Source organism: Camelus bactrianus, chromosome 11 (assembly GCF_048773025.1).
Source record: "Camelus bactrianus isolate YW-2024 breed Bactrian camel chromosome 11, ASM4877302v1, whole genome shotgun sequence".
Classification (NCBI taxonomy): Eukaryota; Metazoa; Chordata; class Mammalia; order Artiodactyla; family Camelidae; genus Camelus; species Camelus bactrianus.
The window spans coordinates 25,578,529-25,596,341 of NC_133549.1; the positions used below are offsets into that span (position 1 = coordinate 25,578,529).

General features: G+C 41.1%; 1 long non-coding RNA gene across 3 annotated transcripts in view; it reads left to right on the plus strand.

Annotated features, from left to right (window-relative positions):
• Positions 1-17,813, plus strand: part of LOC123612780 (uncharacterized) — a 430,881-nt gene that overhangs the window by 108,296 nt on the left and 304,772 nt on the right. The window contains exon 6 of one of the 3 annotated variants that reach the window (XR_012510109.1): positions 2,472-2,538. The exons of the other annotated variants lie outside the window; for them this stretch is intronic. This is a non-coding gene — a long non-coding RNA (uncharacterized LOC123612780). The remainder of the gene's footprint in view (positions 1-2,471; positions 2,539-17,813) is intronic. 3 annotated transcript variants of the gene reach the window in all.

Here is a 17,813-nt window from a genome sequence, read left to right on the forward strand (position 1 = left end):
GTGGATAAAACTCAAAAACAGCAGGTTAGGTGACAGATTTAAGACATGAAAGCTACCTATTGAATAATTCCATTTACTTGAAATATCGAGACTAGGTAAATCCGTAGAGACAGATGGATGAGGGATTACCAGGGGCTGAGAGGAGGAAAGAGTAGAGTGACTGCTTAATGGGTACAGACTTTCCTTTTGCAGCGATGAAAACGTCCAGAATTAGTGCTGATGAAAGCACAACGTTGTGAATGTACTTAATGCCACCAAATTATATACTTTAAATGGTTGATTTTATGTTATGTGAATTTTACCCCAACAAAAATAAATAAGGCAGTTAAACAGAACTCTAGTAACTATGGCTTAATGAGGGCTATAAGAAATGTGTGGTCCTTGCACTGTGGGAACATGGATGCTGAGACACTGCCTCTGTCTGGGGGTATCAGATGGGACTAGTTTGTGGAAGAAGGTGGCCTCATCCTGATAGCATCCTGAAGAGGAAGGGAGTGTGGTCTAGGTAGAGGGAGCAATTGCAGGTAAGAAGTGGGAGTCTGAACACGCGTGGTTTGTTTTGGGAATGTGAATCGTCTTGCAGGGTTGGTGAATAGGACAGGCTTGAAATAGTGTGATGGAAAAATAAGCAAACAAACACTTACTGAGCACCTACTGTGTGCCGGGGCTTGACATCAGTTAGGTCGTTTAGTCCTCCCAGCAACTCTGATATTTTTCTGATCTTATTTGTGATGAAACTGAGTGTGAGAGGAAGTTATGTGCTCAGTGTCGTGCGGAATCTTCACTTGTACAACTACACCAAGAGGACACACAGAGAGTCAGGAGTTTGTAAGCAGATGAGCACGAAGCTTCATCCCTCCTAATTAATGCCACTGTATTAGATGTTCAAAAGTGTGCTCACGGATGGCAGGAGAAGCTTTGTTCTTGGAACCAAGCGTAAACCCACACTGTAGTTACTGAACATTCTCTAGTGAAACAAGACCGATAGGATGTATATGTAGGAAGAGATTTAGGATAAGGCTCATGAAATTACGGAGGCTGAGAAATCCCACGATCTGCTACCTGCACACTGGAGACCCAGGAAAGACAGTGCTGTGATGATCTGAGTCCCACGGCCTGAGAACCAGCAGCACCCAGGGCAGGGGAAGATGCATAGTGCAGCTCAAGCAATCAGGCAGGAAGGACCAAATTCTGCCTCCCTCGTCCTTTCTGTTCTGTTCAGCCCTTCCACAGATCGGAGGATGCCCACCCATATAGGGAGGGCAAACAGCTTGGCTTTACTGAGTCCACGGATTCAAATGCTAATTTTATCCAGAAACGCCCTCACTGACACATCCAGAAATAACATTTAGCCAAGTATCTGGTTACCCCATGATCCAGTCAAGTTGACACATAAAATTAACCATCACACACATGTTATTGATCTCTTGTGTGTTGGGTTCTGGAAGACAGTTGTGAGATTGTGTTGCTTTTTATTACTGTTTTTAAAAACAGTTAAAATATATGTAAGCAAATCTGGACCAGACTTTTGTGGTCGCTTGGGTTCAACAGAACACAGTTTGAAAACACTGCTTGCCTTCTCAGAAGCCATTTAGCTCTGTTCAGTCCTACCACGGGTGCCTCTTGTGCCTTTGAGTGGATTACTGTCTTCCTGTGCCCAAGTTTTTACCTGTTACTTGTTCAGTCAGTGACAGGGTTGACCGGACTGCTGTGAGTCAGACCCGGTGAATGACCGCTGGTCCAACTGATTGTGTCTTTCTGTCATGTCTCTTTATGAGCAATTTCATTTTTAACCTTTGTAACTCCTGGAAAATTCTTTAGAGTCCTCCTATACCTCTCATTAAAAAAAAAAATCTTATCTTAGAATAACTTTAGATTTACAGAAACATTGCAAAGATAATAATAGAGTTCATCCAATTGCCTCTACTATTAACATCTTCCTCAAGTGTGGACCATTTATCCCACAGATACATTGTTATTAAACGCCTATACTTTATTCAGACTTCCTTTGTTTTTATCTAATGTCCCGTTTCCATTCCAGAATCCCATCTGGGATACACAGTACGCTCCTCTTGGCTGTGACAGCTCAAACTTTCCTTGTTTTTGATGACCTTGACAATTTTGAGATGTCCTGGTCAGATGTTTCATAGAATGTCCCTCAACTGGGATTTTTCTGATGTTTTTCTCATGATAAGATTGGGGTTATGGACTGGGAGGTAAAGTGTCATTTTTCTCACATCCTATCGGGGTACCTACTGTCAACATGACTTAACCACTGTAGATGTCAGACTCAGCCACCTGGCCGCAGTCATGTCTGCCAGGTTTTTCTACTGGAAAGTTACTTCTTCCCCTGTTTCACGTTGTTCTCTTGGGAAGGAAGTCACTGTGTGCGTCTGCACTGAAGGAGTGCAGGGCTATGCTCCACCTCCCAGAGCCTTGTGCCATCTTTTAATTGTTCTTTCTCTTTTCAGTGAAGGAGTATAAAATGGGAATCATCCACGTGAGGATGGCTCTATTTCTCTTCAACTTTACATCAAGGTAGGGTTTCTCAACAGTGGCCCTAGGATATTTTCGGCAGGATAATTCTTTGTTGTGTACCATTTGCCTTGTAGGAGGTTTACCAGAATTCCTGACCTCTGCACACTGGATACCAGCAGCAAACCACTTCCAACCACCAAAAATATTTCTACACATTTCCAAATGTCTCCTGGGTGGCGGGGAAGAGTCCCCTAGCTCCTTGCCACAGTTGGGAACTACTGCCCCAGTAAGAATGCTCCCATTCACAAATTAAACTTAGAGAACTCAGGAAATATATGCATGTTTTTCAGTGCCAAAGTGCTGCCTAGTTCCAGAGGCAGAACATAGAACACCGAGTGAATGGCTGTGCTCTGGGTGTGCAGTTCCCACAGAATGCAGCATGAATGGTGCCCCCTGGGGTTGTGCAAAGCAGTGGTCCTCAATGAACAAATCCTGAAGGCATTCCTCGCCTCCCTCCCACTTTGAGGGAGGATGGACAAGGTTATGTTGTGATAACAAGCATCCTGAAAGTCTCAGGAGCTTAAAACGTGAAGATTTATTTTTAATTCCTGGTATGTGTCCTGGGAGGGTCAGAAATGACCCTACTCTTTGGAGTTACTCAGGAGCCCAGGATGCTGGGGGCTGTGTCTTGACATACGTTTTCCTGGTCTTCATGGCAGAGAGAAGTGTGCACTGCAGTGTCTCACGCTGGCAATCGTATATTTCTGGAAGTGACTTTCGTCATTTCTGCATACTTCTCATGGGCCAAATCACGTCACAAGATCATGCCTAACTTCAGGAAGGCAGGAAAAGACAATTTCACTTTGCACTTGGAGGAGGCAAGTGAGAATACCCCTGAACTGTCCTAATGACCACCATAGCTTTGAAATACAAAACATGGTACTACTATGGCTAAGCAATGATTGAAGAATCAATATATAAATGATTCATAGGGTGCTTCCTACCATGATGACAGGGCCTCAAAAATACTTGCTGAATAAAATGAGTATCTCAGAACATCCAGGAAGTTGCACAGGAAGTCATCAGCATAGTAGATGTTCCAAGTCTAAACCAAGATGTAGGGTTTAGAACTGTGCCTTGTCTATGTCTCTTCCCACAACTGACTAGCCATAGTAACTCGATATCTACCTGTGTAACAGAGGGTTGAGGGATCAGAGTTATGTGTGACAATTCTTGTATGTATGTGTCTGGAAGATTGTAGGGGCCTCTCCCCTATTTCCCAGCCTGCCTCCATGGACCAAGAGGTCTGAGCCCTAGGGAAAAAAAGAAAACTATAAATGAAGAACTGAAGGAGTTAGGTTGACTTTGCAAGGTTCTGGATATGAGTAGTGTAGTCTGCGTACCTTGATGATGATGGAGCACCATAGATTAGAGAAGAAGAGATGCCTCCTCATCCATGGATATGCAGTGAGGTCCCATCTAAGTGGGCATGACCGCATCCTGGCAGTGAAGGAGGATGAATGATATGCCATCTGCAGGTGGCTTAGTGGGCGGTGGGCATCAGTAAGGAGGCTGGAGTGGGGAAACAGGTGGACTGATCCTGTGGTCTCAGAAGTAAGACCAAGGCAAAGGACTGACTTCTTGCAGATAAGTAGCTGAAGTTTTGGAGCCAGAAGTGTCTGGGCATTAATTTAATATAATCTCATTCATATCCAAAGGCTTGTGAAGCCTGGGGGAAATTCCAATTATGTGAGGATTTAAGAAAGGTTTTAAAGATCTACGAATTGCAGCCTTAGAAAAGATTATGGATCTTTTATTTTGCTGTTGGTTCTCCTTGAGCAGAACAGCTTTTGTCTGCTGGTAAATCCCAGTGTGAGCAGTAACACTGAGAGTTATGTTAAAAATGAATATTGGGCAGTTTGGTTTGATTACTGTATTCTGAAAGTACTGCTTTGTGTGTGTGTGTGTGTGTGTGTGTGTGTGTGTGTAAACAGAACTACCAAAGAGGTGTATGTGTATTGTGGTATACTTATGTGAAATTATTTACTGTGGACATGTCTTGGCTTATATATATTTGCTTCATGTGTACCTTCTACTTAGAATTCTTTATGGACATAAGTGCCCTGCTGTTTAGAAAAGTGTGGTTTGGGACTTTGGTTAAGCAGCACCCTTGGCTATTGTCAAGCAGTGAGGTGGGATCACTTGTTCCCTGGGAATGGTGAAACATTCATTTCTCACCCATGAGGTTTCTAAGGCTAACGTGCTGTTTGTGATGATTTGATGTTCATTCATGTGGTAAAGTTTACTTTTGTTAATTGCCTGTGAGTCAACAACTATACTACGCTTTTCCAGGAGAAAGCAGCCCACTCTCTAGTGTACACACTTTCCAGTTTCTTTAAGAAGAAAGAGCATAGAGAAGTGTCTTTGAAGTCATCAACCACTAGACAAAAGACTGATGCATGTCCCTAGAACCACCACAGTTGGCCTGTGTAACAATGCAGAACTAAAATTTGAGACATAAAGAATCTAGAGATGATGGGTGGGGGAGGAAGGTGAGAACAGAGGCAGGTGAAGGCATGCCAAAGCCCTTGCTTTGTTCAGTGTAAGATGTAAATATTGGTAAGTTTAAGAAATGGACGGCAAGGAGGGATATGATGGTGAAACTTAAAAATTAGGAGCAACTATCAGAAAACAAAAATGGACTGTATAACTTTCAAAAAAAGAATTCAGTCCATCTAATGGAAGGCAGGAAAGGAGAAGGAAAAAAAAGAAGGCACAGTAATTGAAGTAAAGCTAAAATTAGATGGCAGAAACAAATCCTAGTGTAGCAGTAATTACAGTAAATAGTAACTTACCAATCAGAAGACAGAAGTACTCAGATTACATACAGAACGTAAAATCTGGCAATATTTTGCCAATAAAAGAGTAGTGAAAGAAAAGAATTTGGTTAGACTAATAACAAAAAGATTTATATCTATCTATCTGTCTATCTATCTATCTATCTATATCAGATAGATAAATCAGATAGATATAGACAGATATAGATAGATAGATAGATATGAACCAAAAGAAAACTGGAAGTGTAATATTAATACCCCATGAAATAGAATTGAAGACAAAAACATTAAGGGCAAAGTGGAATGTGACATACTTATAAATGTAACAATAGAGTAAGAATATATAGTCATAATGAACATATGCATAATGAACATTCACCTGATAACATCATCTTAAAATATATAAAATGACAAACGATGAAACTATACAAAGAAATAGGTAAGTCAATGGAATACTACTTAGTTATAAAAAGAATGAAATAATGTCATTTGCAGCAACATGGATGGACCTCAATTATCACACTAAGTGAAGTAAGTCAGACAGAGAGAAACAAATATATGATATCACATATATGTGGAATCTTAAAAAAAACGATACAAATGAACTTATTTCAGATTCACAGACATAGAAGACAAACTTATGGTTACCACAAGGGAAAGGGTAGGGGAGGGATAAATTAGGAGTTCAGGATTAGCAGATACAGACTGCTATATACAAAATAGATAAACAACAAGGACCTACTGTATAGCATAGGGAACTATATTCAGTAGCTTTTAATAACCTATAATGGAAAAGAATATGAAAAATTATATATATATATCTGAATCACAGGAATATATATAACTGAATCACTATGCTGTAAACCAGAAACTAACACAACATTTAAATCAACTACACTTCAATAAAAAAATAGATAAGTCAACAATGTAGATAGTAATTTTAAAACAGCACTCTCAAACTGCTGGATTAAACAAACCAAGCAAGGAAAGATATTAAAGATCTGAATAATACCTTAAAGTAAGAAACTAACAGATACGTGTAGAATATATCCAAAAACCAGTAAAGGTATTTTTTTTTTAAGACTAGATCATCCACAAAAAAATGACAATTTACTAGGCCACTGAGGAAGCTTCTGATTTCAAAGAAGCCTATTTAATGCAGAATATGTTGTCTAATCAAAATGCAGTAAAATGAGAAATCAATGTCAAAAGAAAGCTAAAAATAGCTCATATATCTGGAAACTAATTAACTCAGAAATCATAAGGGAAGTTACAAAATTCTTAGAACTAAATTGAAATTTAAAAACACTACTTATCAAAATTTGTCAGATAGCTAAAGTAGTCCTTAGAGAAAAATATAGCTTTAGATACATTTATATGAAAACTAGAAAGACTGAAAATAGATGATAAGAGTTCAAGAGGAGAAGCTGGAAAAAGAACAAACGTGAAGAAATGAGAAAGAGAGCTATAATAAATTTAAGATAAGAAATCTAAAGGATACTAAAAATAATAGAGAAGATTAATGAAACCAAAATCTGGCACTTTGAAAATACCACAGTAGAGGCAGGCACCCTTTGGCTGTACTGATCAGGAAAAAGGGAGAACAAGCAAATAACAAAATTACAGAATGAAAACCAGCTGGGGAAAAATATTATGAACAACTCTCTCTCAATAGATTTGAAAACTACATGAAAAATACACATTTATGGAAAAATATAAGATACCAAAATAGTGTAAGAGAAACTAAAAATATTGAATAGACCAATAAACATAAAGAAATTAAAATTATCTTCAGACTCTTTTCTCTCACAGAAGCCCCAGATCCAGTGGTTTTATTAGTAAGTTCTACCAACATTAAAAAAAAAAAAAAAAAGACAATTTTAAGAAATAGAAAAAGTTAGAAATAATTTTATGAAACTAGCATATTGCTGATTCCAGATTCTGTCAGGGTCAATGCTCAAGGCCATGTGGCTTTTAAACATAGATGTAAAAACGCAAAATGAAATGTTAGCTACAAATATAAAAGGGTAAATGTAACAGGTGATCATGGAGAGCTTAGCCCTGAAAAGCAAAGATGGTTCAACCTCAGAAGATGTACTGCTGTATTAATCCCAGGGAGAATAATCACTCAGTCATCTCAGAGACAAAAAAAAACATTTTAATAAAGTTCAAAGTCAATTTATGCTAAAATCTCTTGCAAATTATGTCTAGCAGGAAACTTCCTTAATGTGGTAAAGATTTATGCCTCCGACCTACAGCAGACAACATACTTCAGAGAAACTTTGGACTCATCCCCTTTGAGATTAGAACCATATGCTGCTGCTGTTTAACACAGTATCAGAGGTCCTGGCCAACTCTATAAGATAAAGCCAAACCCAAACAATCTAATTATTGGGAGGGAGGGTATTAAATTGTCATTTGCTAATGATACGATCTAAATAGAAATCTATAAGAGTCAACAGAAAAAGATTAGAGTAGGGAGTTCAGAAAATTTGCAAGACAGAGATAAACTCAGAAAAATCAATTGTGTCTCTTCATACTACCAGTAACCAATCAGAAAATAAGATACAAAGCAAGATGAATTCATAATGGCAACAATAAATTTAAATTATCTAGTGAACAAAGAATATATATAAAATCTAAGGAGAACGTTTTAAGAAAGTATGATGAAATGGAGAGCTTCTCCATGCTTATGAGTGGAGCACTTGAACATGAAGATATCAGTTCTCTCCAGACTAATGTACAATTTCAGTGTGATTCCAAAATAAAATTCCAGTTAGTTTTTTTAAGGGATGTTGCAAAGTTATTCTATATACAGAAGCACGTAGGTTCATAAATAAACAAGTTACTTTGGAAAAGAAGAGGATGAAGGCAGACTTCTGTTACTCGATATTAAGACATAGTACAAAAATGTAGAAATAAACAGTGTGCTATTGGTACAAGAACAAAGAAATAGACCAATTTAACAGAAATAACATATAGACCTGATATGATAAAGGTCAGTGAGTTACCAGATTAATTACTTGATAGAAGGCATTGGGAAAATTGGCTCACTCTACAGAGAAAGACAAAGCTAGATCCCTGCCTTATGCCATATACAAAGTGCACCCTGGATAGATGAAAAGCCTAAATGTGAAAAGGAAAACTAGGGTGCTAATTGGAGAAGATGTGGGACCTGTGGGACCTAGGGGATAGGAAGGACTTCTTCAACAAGACCTCAAAAGAACATATCATTAGAGGATAATTGATGATCTGATTCCACACAGAAAGTTCTGCTTGAAGAAGACAACGTAGACAAAGTTGATAGATGAGTGGCTGGAAAAACATATCTGCAATGTCTGAGACCAATGAGAAACCCATACATAGAAGACAAGGAACTCTGCCAATAAACAAGAAAGAGAGAAAGGTCTATAGAAAAACATGGACAAAGGATGCAAACAGCTGTTCACAGAGGGGTAAACCTGAGTAGCTAGCACATATATGAAGAGATGCTCAAACTCTTTAATATTCAGGGAAATGGAAATTAAAGTAAGAAAGGGGATTCCCGTTTTAATTGGCAAAATGTGTAATCAGTTTAATTGGCTAATTCATGGGTTCGTGGGATATGGGGTCTAGGCACCCTCCTGTCCTACTGGTGGGAACGGGAACTGGTCAGCCATCCAGGAAGGCGACTGGGGCAGGGCTTACTTAAATGTTGTGTGTGTAGATAGAAAGACTCAGGATCCCACTGGTGGGCCATCTCCAAACAAAAATCTTTGCATGGATCCAGAAGAAGACATAGATGCAAATGTTCGATACTTACTGTTTGTGCTGTCCTGTGTGTCAGTTAGAGGGGAACTAATTCAGCACAGTGTGGTGAGTCGGTAATGAAACACCATGCAGCAGTTACAGGGCACGAAATCGATGTTCTCATAGCAACAGGGATCAAGCTTTAAAACACAGCGCTGAATTGAAAAAGGAAAGAAATAATGTGGTTCATAGCACAGTGCCGTTTATGCAGATAAAAAAATACATATAGACACACTAAACAATTCTACATTTTACAGAGATACCTACACATTTGAGGACACATAGAAAATGCACTCGAACTGTTGCCTGTAGGGGGCAGAGAATGGGAGTGGGTTTTTTCTTTTTTGAAAAGGAAGTCAACAAGTAAATAAAACAAAGCAAGAGAGCAGACTTGCCTGGATCAGTGATGAAAATTGGCCATGAACTGAGACATAAGATAAATCCAACCATCTGCTTCAGAAATCCAGAAAGCAAAGCAAAATAACTCTGCGTTGACACGTTTCTGCCCGTGTCTATTTTCCTTTGTTTCCTCATTTGCCACTAACACGGACAACTCAGAATGAAAGAGTTTTAAACTAAATCACGAAAGAAAGAACTAAATTTCCGGTTGCTGCAATTTGGAGGAAACAAGTGGTCTCCATCCTTAATTTGGAGAGGTTCAGCCTAGTGTTCATCACCTGTTCTGGCACCTGGTTTGACCTGGCCTCCCCTTGTAGCCCACGGAGGAATTCCATGGAGACCTTCTGTTTTCAGAAGGAAGGCTTTGGAGCAGGCACCTCCACCCGGCCCCCTACTTTGCCTACACAGACTTCTAATTGATTGATGCTTTCCCTTGCCTCAAGCTGCATCATTTATATTAGCAGCTTTATGATCTGATATCTGATCCCCTGGCAATCCCAGCAGGCAAGTATAGGTTGTTACAGGCAACCAGGTCCTCAGACAATGTCCAGGTTTCCCAGATAATAACTTCTCAAGATTTATTTTTTTTTCATTAAGAGTCTGTTAGATTCTCTAAATGTTATTTGTAACATGGTCCAAAGCAGATTAATTGAATGTCAGGGACTTTCCCTTCTGAGGTGGCCCTTATTCTCTCTGAGAGAAGGAAATAAACAATTAGGGGGCCCTGGATGGTCCCCTCCGTTCACTGCTGCCGTAAGCCCAGGTTACAGCTATCCTGGTGTATTGGTCCTGTTTCCAGAACACTCTTGGACCTAGGATTTTCCCACCTCCATTTGGCCCTCTCGTGAGGGAATTCCCCTTTATAGTGATTTCCCACATCCTCCACAGGCCGGTTTCACCTTCAGTTATTATTTTATTCTATGAAGACCGAGCATCTGGAAAATATCCTTTGTTCAATAAATGTTCATGAATCTAAACCTATTAATAGTTCCCCAAGCAGTCTTTATCTCTTTCCCTAATCAATTTTTGTTATGTCAACATTTCTAACATTCTAACGGTGATAATACTGTGGAAGGTTGTAATTCTAGGCGTTTAGCAGATTTCCTAGTAATAACCCATTTCATTATTATGGGCGTACATGGAACTTGTCACAATATACAGTTCATCGGAAGAACACAATGTTCTTCCTGCAGATTTGCTTCTGACTTAGTCTCCGTCATTCAAGTAAGATTAGTGGTCGTAGGTGCTGTTTCTCAACATATTACCAGTCTCTTGAGTAGGAGAAACATGTCATTAATGTAGAATACTCCATTTATTAAAAGTATTAAATTTTGCTATTTCTCAGTAGGACAAGTTCAGGGGTCACAGAGGTCAGGGCCTTTGGTAAGCACACCTGTGCTGCGTGGACTCTGGGTAGAATAATTGGGAATCTTGACAGTTTTCAGTTCCCTTGATCATGAGCACATCTCTGTATCTAATTAAGCTTATAGAAACATACCTGTGTTTGGAAGGCAACTTGACCTCTAACTAGTTGGATGGCCTTGGATTAAATTAATTCACTGGCCGAAGCCTCAGCTGCCTCACCTATGGGAGGAGAATCCCTTCGTTCGTCTAGCAGGCACTTACTAAATACCAGCTGCTAAATACGTTTTAGGAGCTGGGAAGAGAGCTGCAAACAGGAGAGGCAAGGTTACCTCTCTTGTGGAGCTCACATCCTGGTTGAAATTTAAAGCACAAACAAAAAATAAAATAGTGACGTAGTGCAAATATAATAGCACAGTTGATCCTTGAGCAATGTGCAGGTTAGGGACACTGACCCCTAGCACAGTCTAAAATCCACATACAACTTTCGATTCCCCCAAAACTTAACTACTGATAGCCTCTTGTTGACCAGAAAAGCCTTACTGATAATATAAACAGTTGATGTACACATATTTTGTGTGTTATGTGCATTATATGCTATATCCTTTCAGTAAAGTAAGCTAGAGAAAAGAAAATGTTATTAAGAAAATCGTAAGGAAGAGAAAATACATTTAGAATTCTGTACTTTATTTATAGATACTCTAAGTTTACGTTGTCTGTTTACAAGATGGATCATCTTTCAGTGCTTATATCAATATTGCTTATAAGATATGAAACACTGTAGGTGTTATACATATTACTAACCCTAGGCATCAAAAATGAAAGGCTAGTATGTTCGTATTTATTTACAGGTATAATGGTTCATGCACTGATAACGAAGAAGCAGCAATATGATTATTTTTACAGTCACCTAACGTAACTGATATAATTGCTCACGACAGCCTAGCCTACACACTAATGAATGAGCCATTATAAAATTTTTATGGCATGTGGTATCACAGTCATGTTCATAATACAGCACTGGAAATGCTGTTACATTTGGAAAACACTTACCTGTGATGACAGGCTGATACGCAGTTTCTCCAACTGTGAAATAATAGGACTGGATGATAATGTAACTCTTTGAAAGCAAAGTCATAAAATAGTAAGGAAACTAACACATTATTAATTTTATATTAAATATCCCTCGCTTTATGCCTAGGTAAGTGTGGACTAACATATCTGTACATTTTATGCATTCATGACATGACTAAATTTTACTTAATTTTTTGATATTTCTAGGCTACTCGGTGTGTCTGCAAATTTTTCCAAGTTGTCACAAATCTCCAAAAAATTCCTCTAATATATTAAAATTCATATCGGAGTGGACCCACCCAGTTCAAACCCATGTTGTTCAAGGGTCAACTGTACTTACCTTACAGAGCAGTTGTAAGACTCATTCAACAGAGATGCTACGGGGATCAAATGAGGAAACCCACCTGTGTAGCTGTTGGTGTATAGTGTGTCCTCAGTCGGTGGTCATTACCTGCGTTGCAGAACTGTGGTTAAAGGCCCTTGCTCTTTCTGTCACATCTGAAACCAGTGGGCGTGGTGGTGAAGATGCAGAAGACAATCCTGAAGTGGTGCTGGATGCCCATGGAAACTTTTTCATGGAAAAAAGTTTAGGGGAGAAGTTCTAGCTCCCTTTGGCTTCCTAGGATGGAGAGTGTGGGAATGCATTAAGAAGGGGCACAAACCCCTGTCTGTGTAGTGGATCCCCTGCCCGTCACCTCTGCTCCCACCCTACGCACTGCACTCTACCTGGAGAAGGCACTAGAATTATTTCCCAGCAAACATCAGAACAGATTGTGGCTCTGGTTTGAGGCTCAGGTGTGATTCAGTTGAAACATGCGTGTGTGCAGGCAGCTGGGTGGGTGGGATGGAGAGCAGGGCGGCTTCCCAGGCCAGTGTTCTTCCTCACCTGTCTTCCCTGGACACTCACTGAGTGTCCTGCAGTTCTCTTTATCATGGCCCAACCTCTGCATCCCTGGTCTAAATAGGACCCCTCCAGCTGAGATGCATTCTAAATTCAAGGTGGTTCTTGTCTTGGACTCAAACTTGGGGGGGGGGGGCGGGGGGGGAGATGCTCCTCTGATGGTTAGAATTGAACTGCGCCTGGCCATTCTCTGTGGCCTGGACCGGTCTCTCTGGAGTCCTGACTTTTCCTCGGCATTGCACAGAAGCTTGGCTCAGGTTCCTGGCTTCATAAAACCACTTAATATGTAGTCACTTGATAGACTGAGAGTGTCTCTGGCTCTATGTACATTGTGGGCCTTTTGGAAGGGACTGTGAAGTATGATTGAAAGGCACATGGGAGGAAGGAAAAGAGAAGTGGTGTGGCTAAAGCAGTCAGCAGAAATCAAGTCTGAATTTGTGAACCACTCGGTGGAGTGAAAACCAAGTCACTGGAAATAAAACGAGCCAACACATTTTTATATTATCCTTATTTAAACATTTGTTACATCCATTACAGCACGGAGGCCTGTTGACCTTTTCTTGGGGACGTTGATTCTTGGGTTGTTGGCTTTGGTTTCCCTAAAGTAAGTAATCTCTTGAACTCGCTGGCATTGCCCTTGACCACGAAGCCTGCAAGAGTAGATACGCGAGGAAGCTAATACCGTCTCTGGCTGCCAATCCGTGCCCGAACCAGCTAAGTCTGTGCGCCTTGAGGTCCCAATAAACCAGCACTGAAACTCTGATTCCCCTGAACTCATCAAAAAGAGTCTGACTGGGTTACAGAGGATTCCAGTGCTTGCTCCTGGAAAACACAGCTAGGTCTAACAGTTCAGATATGTCAGAACAGACTGGAAGTGAGTGTGTCTTTTTCAAAGACAAAACAAAACACTGACTTTCTTGTAGGAATTTGACAGGATGCAGGTTGGAATATATTCTGCACACAGATTTTCACGTTGGGTCTTCCGATCGGTACCTGGTAAGTTAAATTCATTAACTGGATTGTATTTCAAGCCCCGAAAGGCATGTCCTAAGTGAACGTGATTTAACAGCCCAGAGCCACGTGGACTTCCTGGAGCAGCTGTGTCAGGCATTCAAGTCAAGCTGGGGCATGAGTGACCTCTAACATCTAAAGGAGCGTTTACTCCTTGTAAGTTTATCCTCCAATTTTTAAAAAATAGTGTTTGCTGACATACAGCCTTCATTAAGCTGCCAGAGACTTAAGATAATAGCAGGAAGTTGTGCACAGATAAACCCAACATGGCAGTCAGGGAAGAATGGAACTTAGTCAATTAAATCATTAATGGATATTTGAAATGCCTTTATAATGGGGCTCCAAGGCGGTCCACACATTAAAATAAAGGAGAAAATATCTTATCTCATTCCACGGTTCTTGTTGGGGCCAAAAGATTCTCCCTTGAACTTACTCTGTTTATAGATGGCAAGGAATGAGGTTTATTTGAACTGGTTTTGTTTTGAGTTTTGTGTGGGTTTTTCCTCTCAACTGCAGAATGTATTCTTTGAGTCCCTGCATCTCTGAGCCTGGTTTTTCTTTTTTGTAGCAGTGCCAGAGTTTATCACCACTCACTTCTGGGTAGTGTTAATGCAGCAGTCACTTCCTGTCTGCAAAACAATCGTAACATTCACCAGAGTTCTGGGTGTTAAGGCCACGTGGGGGATTGTTACCTGAAATGGAGGAAAAAAATGTTTTTAAGAAGTTAGTGCAAGATGCTGACACTGTTTATAGAGGAATGTTGTCCTAGGTTCAACAAATGCCGGTCAGACACATGGGAAGAGTAAAGCAGACCCGTGAACCCCAGAGGGGACCCCATTGTTCATGTTGACCTGAGAGCGCACTGTGGAGCCACGGCTCTTGGCCCCACTGCAGTGAGGGTTAGCCTGTAAGCAGTGGAAATTCCAAAGAAGGGAGTCTATTAATGTGGAGTGGGGGTTCTCATACTCCTGCGAGCATCACAATCACTGGGCGAATTGATGAAAACATGCCTTGTGGGCTGGTCCCCAGTGTCTCTGAATCAGTCAGGGATGGGTGTGTGTGTGTGTGTCGGGGTGGGGAGGGGAGTGTCCTTAGAATTCACATTTCTAACAAGTTTCCAGGTGATGCTGACGCTTGCTGGTCCAGGGAGAGCCATTGACATCAGTGAGGTCAAAAAGGGAAAGGGGCTGATATTCCACGCTGGACTTAGCACTTCAATTCTCTTGTCCCATTTGAAGGAGATAACCTCTTAGGAAAGATAACTTCGCTGTTGCTTTAAAGGTAAACACAGACATTCCTGGCTTCGTGGAATAGATGGATTCTAACAAAGCAATGTACAAATGAACAAAGTACAAATGAATCTTATTTGCTTGCTGGTCTCTTCTGTCAAGTCAGGGACAGATTCCCTTTAAAGCGGAATTCCCTGGGAGCACCAAGAAGGAACACTTAGTTAAGGAAGAGGCTCAGTGTCATACTCAAGGCATCCGGGGTGTAGGATCCTGGCACCTTTTTCTTAATTCTCTGAGCTCTCCGCCCAGCCTCTCTGCACCTTATTATTCCACTTCTACCCTTGGCACACCCCTCATCAATAGAAATTTCTCCTGTTCCTGTAGATTGACTGATTCATGACAGCCTATGAGGATTTAGCTCCCTCTTGTCCCTTGAGCTTTTTAATGTCTGATGTTAGTAGACATTTAATGTCCAGCTTCATTCATAGGAAATTGGCACCTAAATCTTTCCCCATATCCTGAGAATGCCATACGTTGAAGTCTTCAGGTTATGAAAAGTAAACCACACACACCCCCCCCACACACACAGAGGAAATGAGATCAGGGTGAAACGTGTAGGGATTTTTGTTTTCCAGTATTTAAAAAGTTTATTTCTATTCAGTTTTCTTTTTTGGAGGGAGGGAAGGGGGAATTAGGTTTATTTATTCATTTTATTTTTAGAGGAAGTACTGGGGATTAAACCCAAGACTGGAACCCAGGATGTGCTCTATCACTTGAGCTAGATCCTCCCCTCTGGTTTTCCAGTATTTTAAAGTGGGAACGAGTAGTAAAATCATGTAGTGGTGAAAGCAACAGGGAATTTAGTGAAACTGTCTTTCTCAGCGGGAACTCGGGAGTTACTGGGGATGAGTGGAAACAGGAGTCGTCTCTGCTTCCCAAACTGGGGGCAGCACTCATGAATGATTTCTCTGGAAAGGTTTTAAAGGAATTTGCAGAATGTAAATGATCCATTATCTTAATGATCCAAAACGTGTCAGCAGGTGTCAGGAATACATATCATATTCTGAGGTTGCAGTTCACTATGGGATTGAGCTGCAGATAAAATCGCACATGTCCCTACCTGAGATTTAAAAATTGGAAAAGAAGAGGAGAGGCAGATTTAGTTGGGGGTAACTCTTCCTGTGCATGAGAAAAAAAAGAAAAGAAAAGAAAGAAACTAGGAAAAAAAAAGTAGCTTTCCCATCACTTCAGAGTTTACCTCTCTGGCCTCCGAGACTTAGTCTTCGGAAGCCATTGGCACTTCTGGAGAAGTCAGGGTTGTCTCTGCCTCCCTCCGTTACTGTTTCCTTTTTCATCTCCTTTGCGTCCCTGCCTCTCCGCGGCTCTGTCCCTTTTATAGCAGCTGGTCTTCTGGCTTCTTTTCCCCTTCCCCGCGGGGGAACCGCATGTGACAATCGTCGCTCATTGCCCCGATCCACCTGCTCTAAATAGTCTCACCCATAACGCCTTGGGCTCCCCATGCTTCCTCGTAAATGTGCTCAAAAGGATAATTGTGGTTTCTCAGTTACAAGCTGGATATGAGGTGACAGTTTAGTGGTCAGTCCAGCTGTCTTGGGAGTGAAAATTATCCACGCTTGTCTGCACTCTGCTCACCCAACTGTATGTCTCTACCTTTTTCCAGCTGATTGAGCCTTCCCTCCCCTGTGGTGTGTACAGCCTGAATCCCTTTGCCTGCTCTGAAATTGGTTCCCAGCATCTTTAGGAGTTTGGCAGACCATGGGGATAATGAAGAGGTCTGGCCTCTTCAGATTTCTCTCTCTGATGAGTTGCAAGAAACCACTGTTTTGACTGTGGCAAAATAGCTAGTTGTTCCCCTCGTGAGAGGAAAAGGGTTTCTAAGTTATATTCTTTTCTCTGTGCTAGTTGCTTCCCTATTTTGCCTCTGATTTTTGCTCTAGGTAAATTTTCGGTCTTCGAGCAAGCCCTGTTGTGCAGTCATCATCTGGTTAACAAGAAGTGGAAATATCCTGAAGGGGTCCATGGATCCCTGGGTTATTACTAGGAACTGTGTGGTTTCAAACATCGCCCTTAGGATTCCAAGCGAGGTTGTGCTTAGGACCGAAGTGCACTTTTCTCTTCCTCTTCCGGGAGGAGCATTTTCTTAAGTTAGCCGAGTCCAACCTTTAAGAGCCTTCATTATCTGCTATCCAAATGGTTTTCCCCTGTCTTCCTCATTCATCTGTCCCAGCGGCGTTTTTCTTCTGGAAATCCGGTGTGCACTGTAGTCAGGAAGCGAGAAGGAACAGCCCACGGACTGACTCCTTGGGCCTCAGCTCCCTGGGTGAGGGAAGCCTTTGTGATTTGGCAGAGTGTGTGTCCTCTGTGGCTTTATCAGAGCTGTGTGCACAATACTCTGTAGTCTATAGATGAAATGCTTCCAAATGTTTTTCAAGGCAGCAATCCTCCTAGAATTTTCCCACTTTCTCAAGTAAAGAAATCAAATTGCCTCTTAGAATATTCATTTCTTCAGTCATGAAATATACCATGTGCCCAATATTGTGCTAAGCAGTGAAGGGACAGTAATGCGTCAGACAAGTTCTCCCCACTCCCCACCTCAGGGAATTTGCTTTCTAGGATTGTGGGATATCAGATGGGAGGGTGCACAGGGGACAGGGGGAATATTCGAGAGGAAAGAGGCAAGTCTGGTTCCAAGCGGAAAAGCTCGAGTGGGAA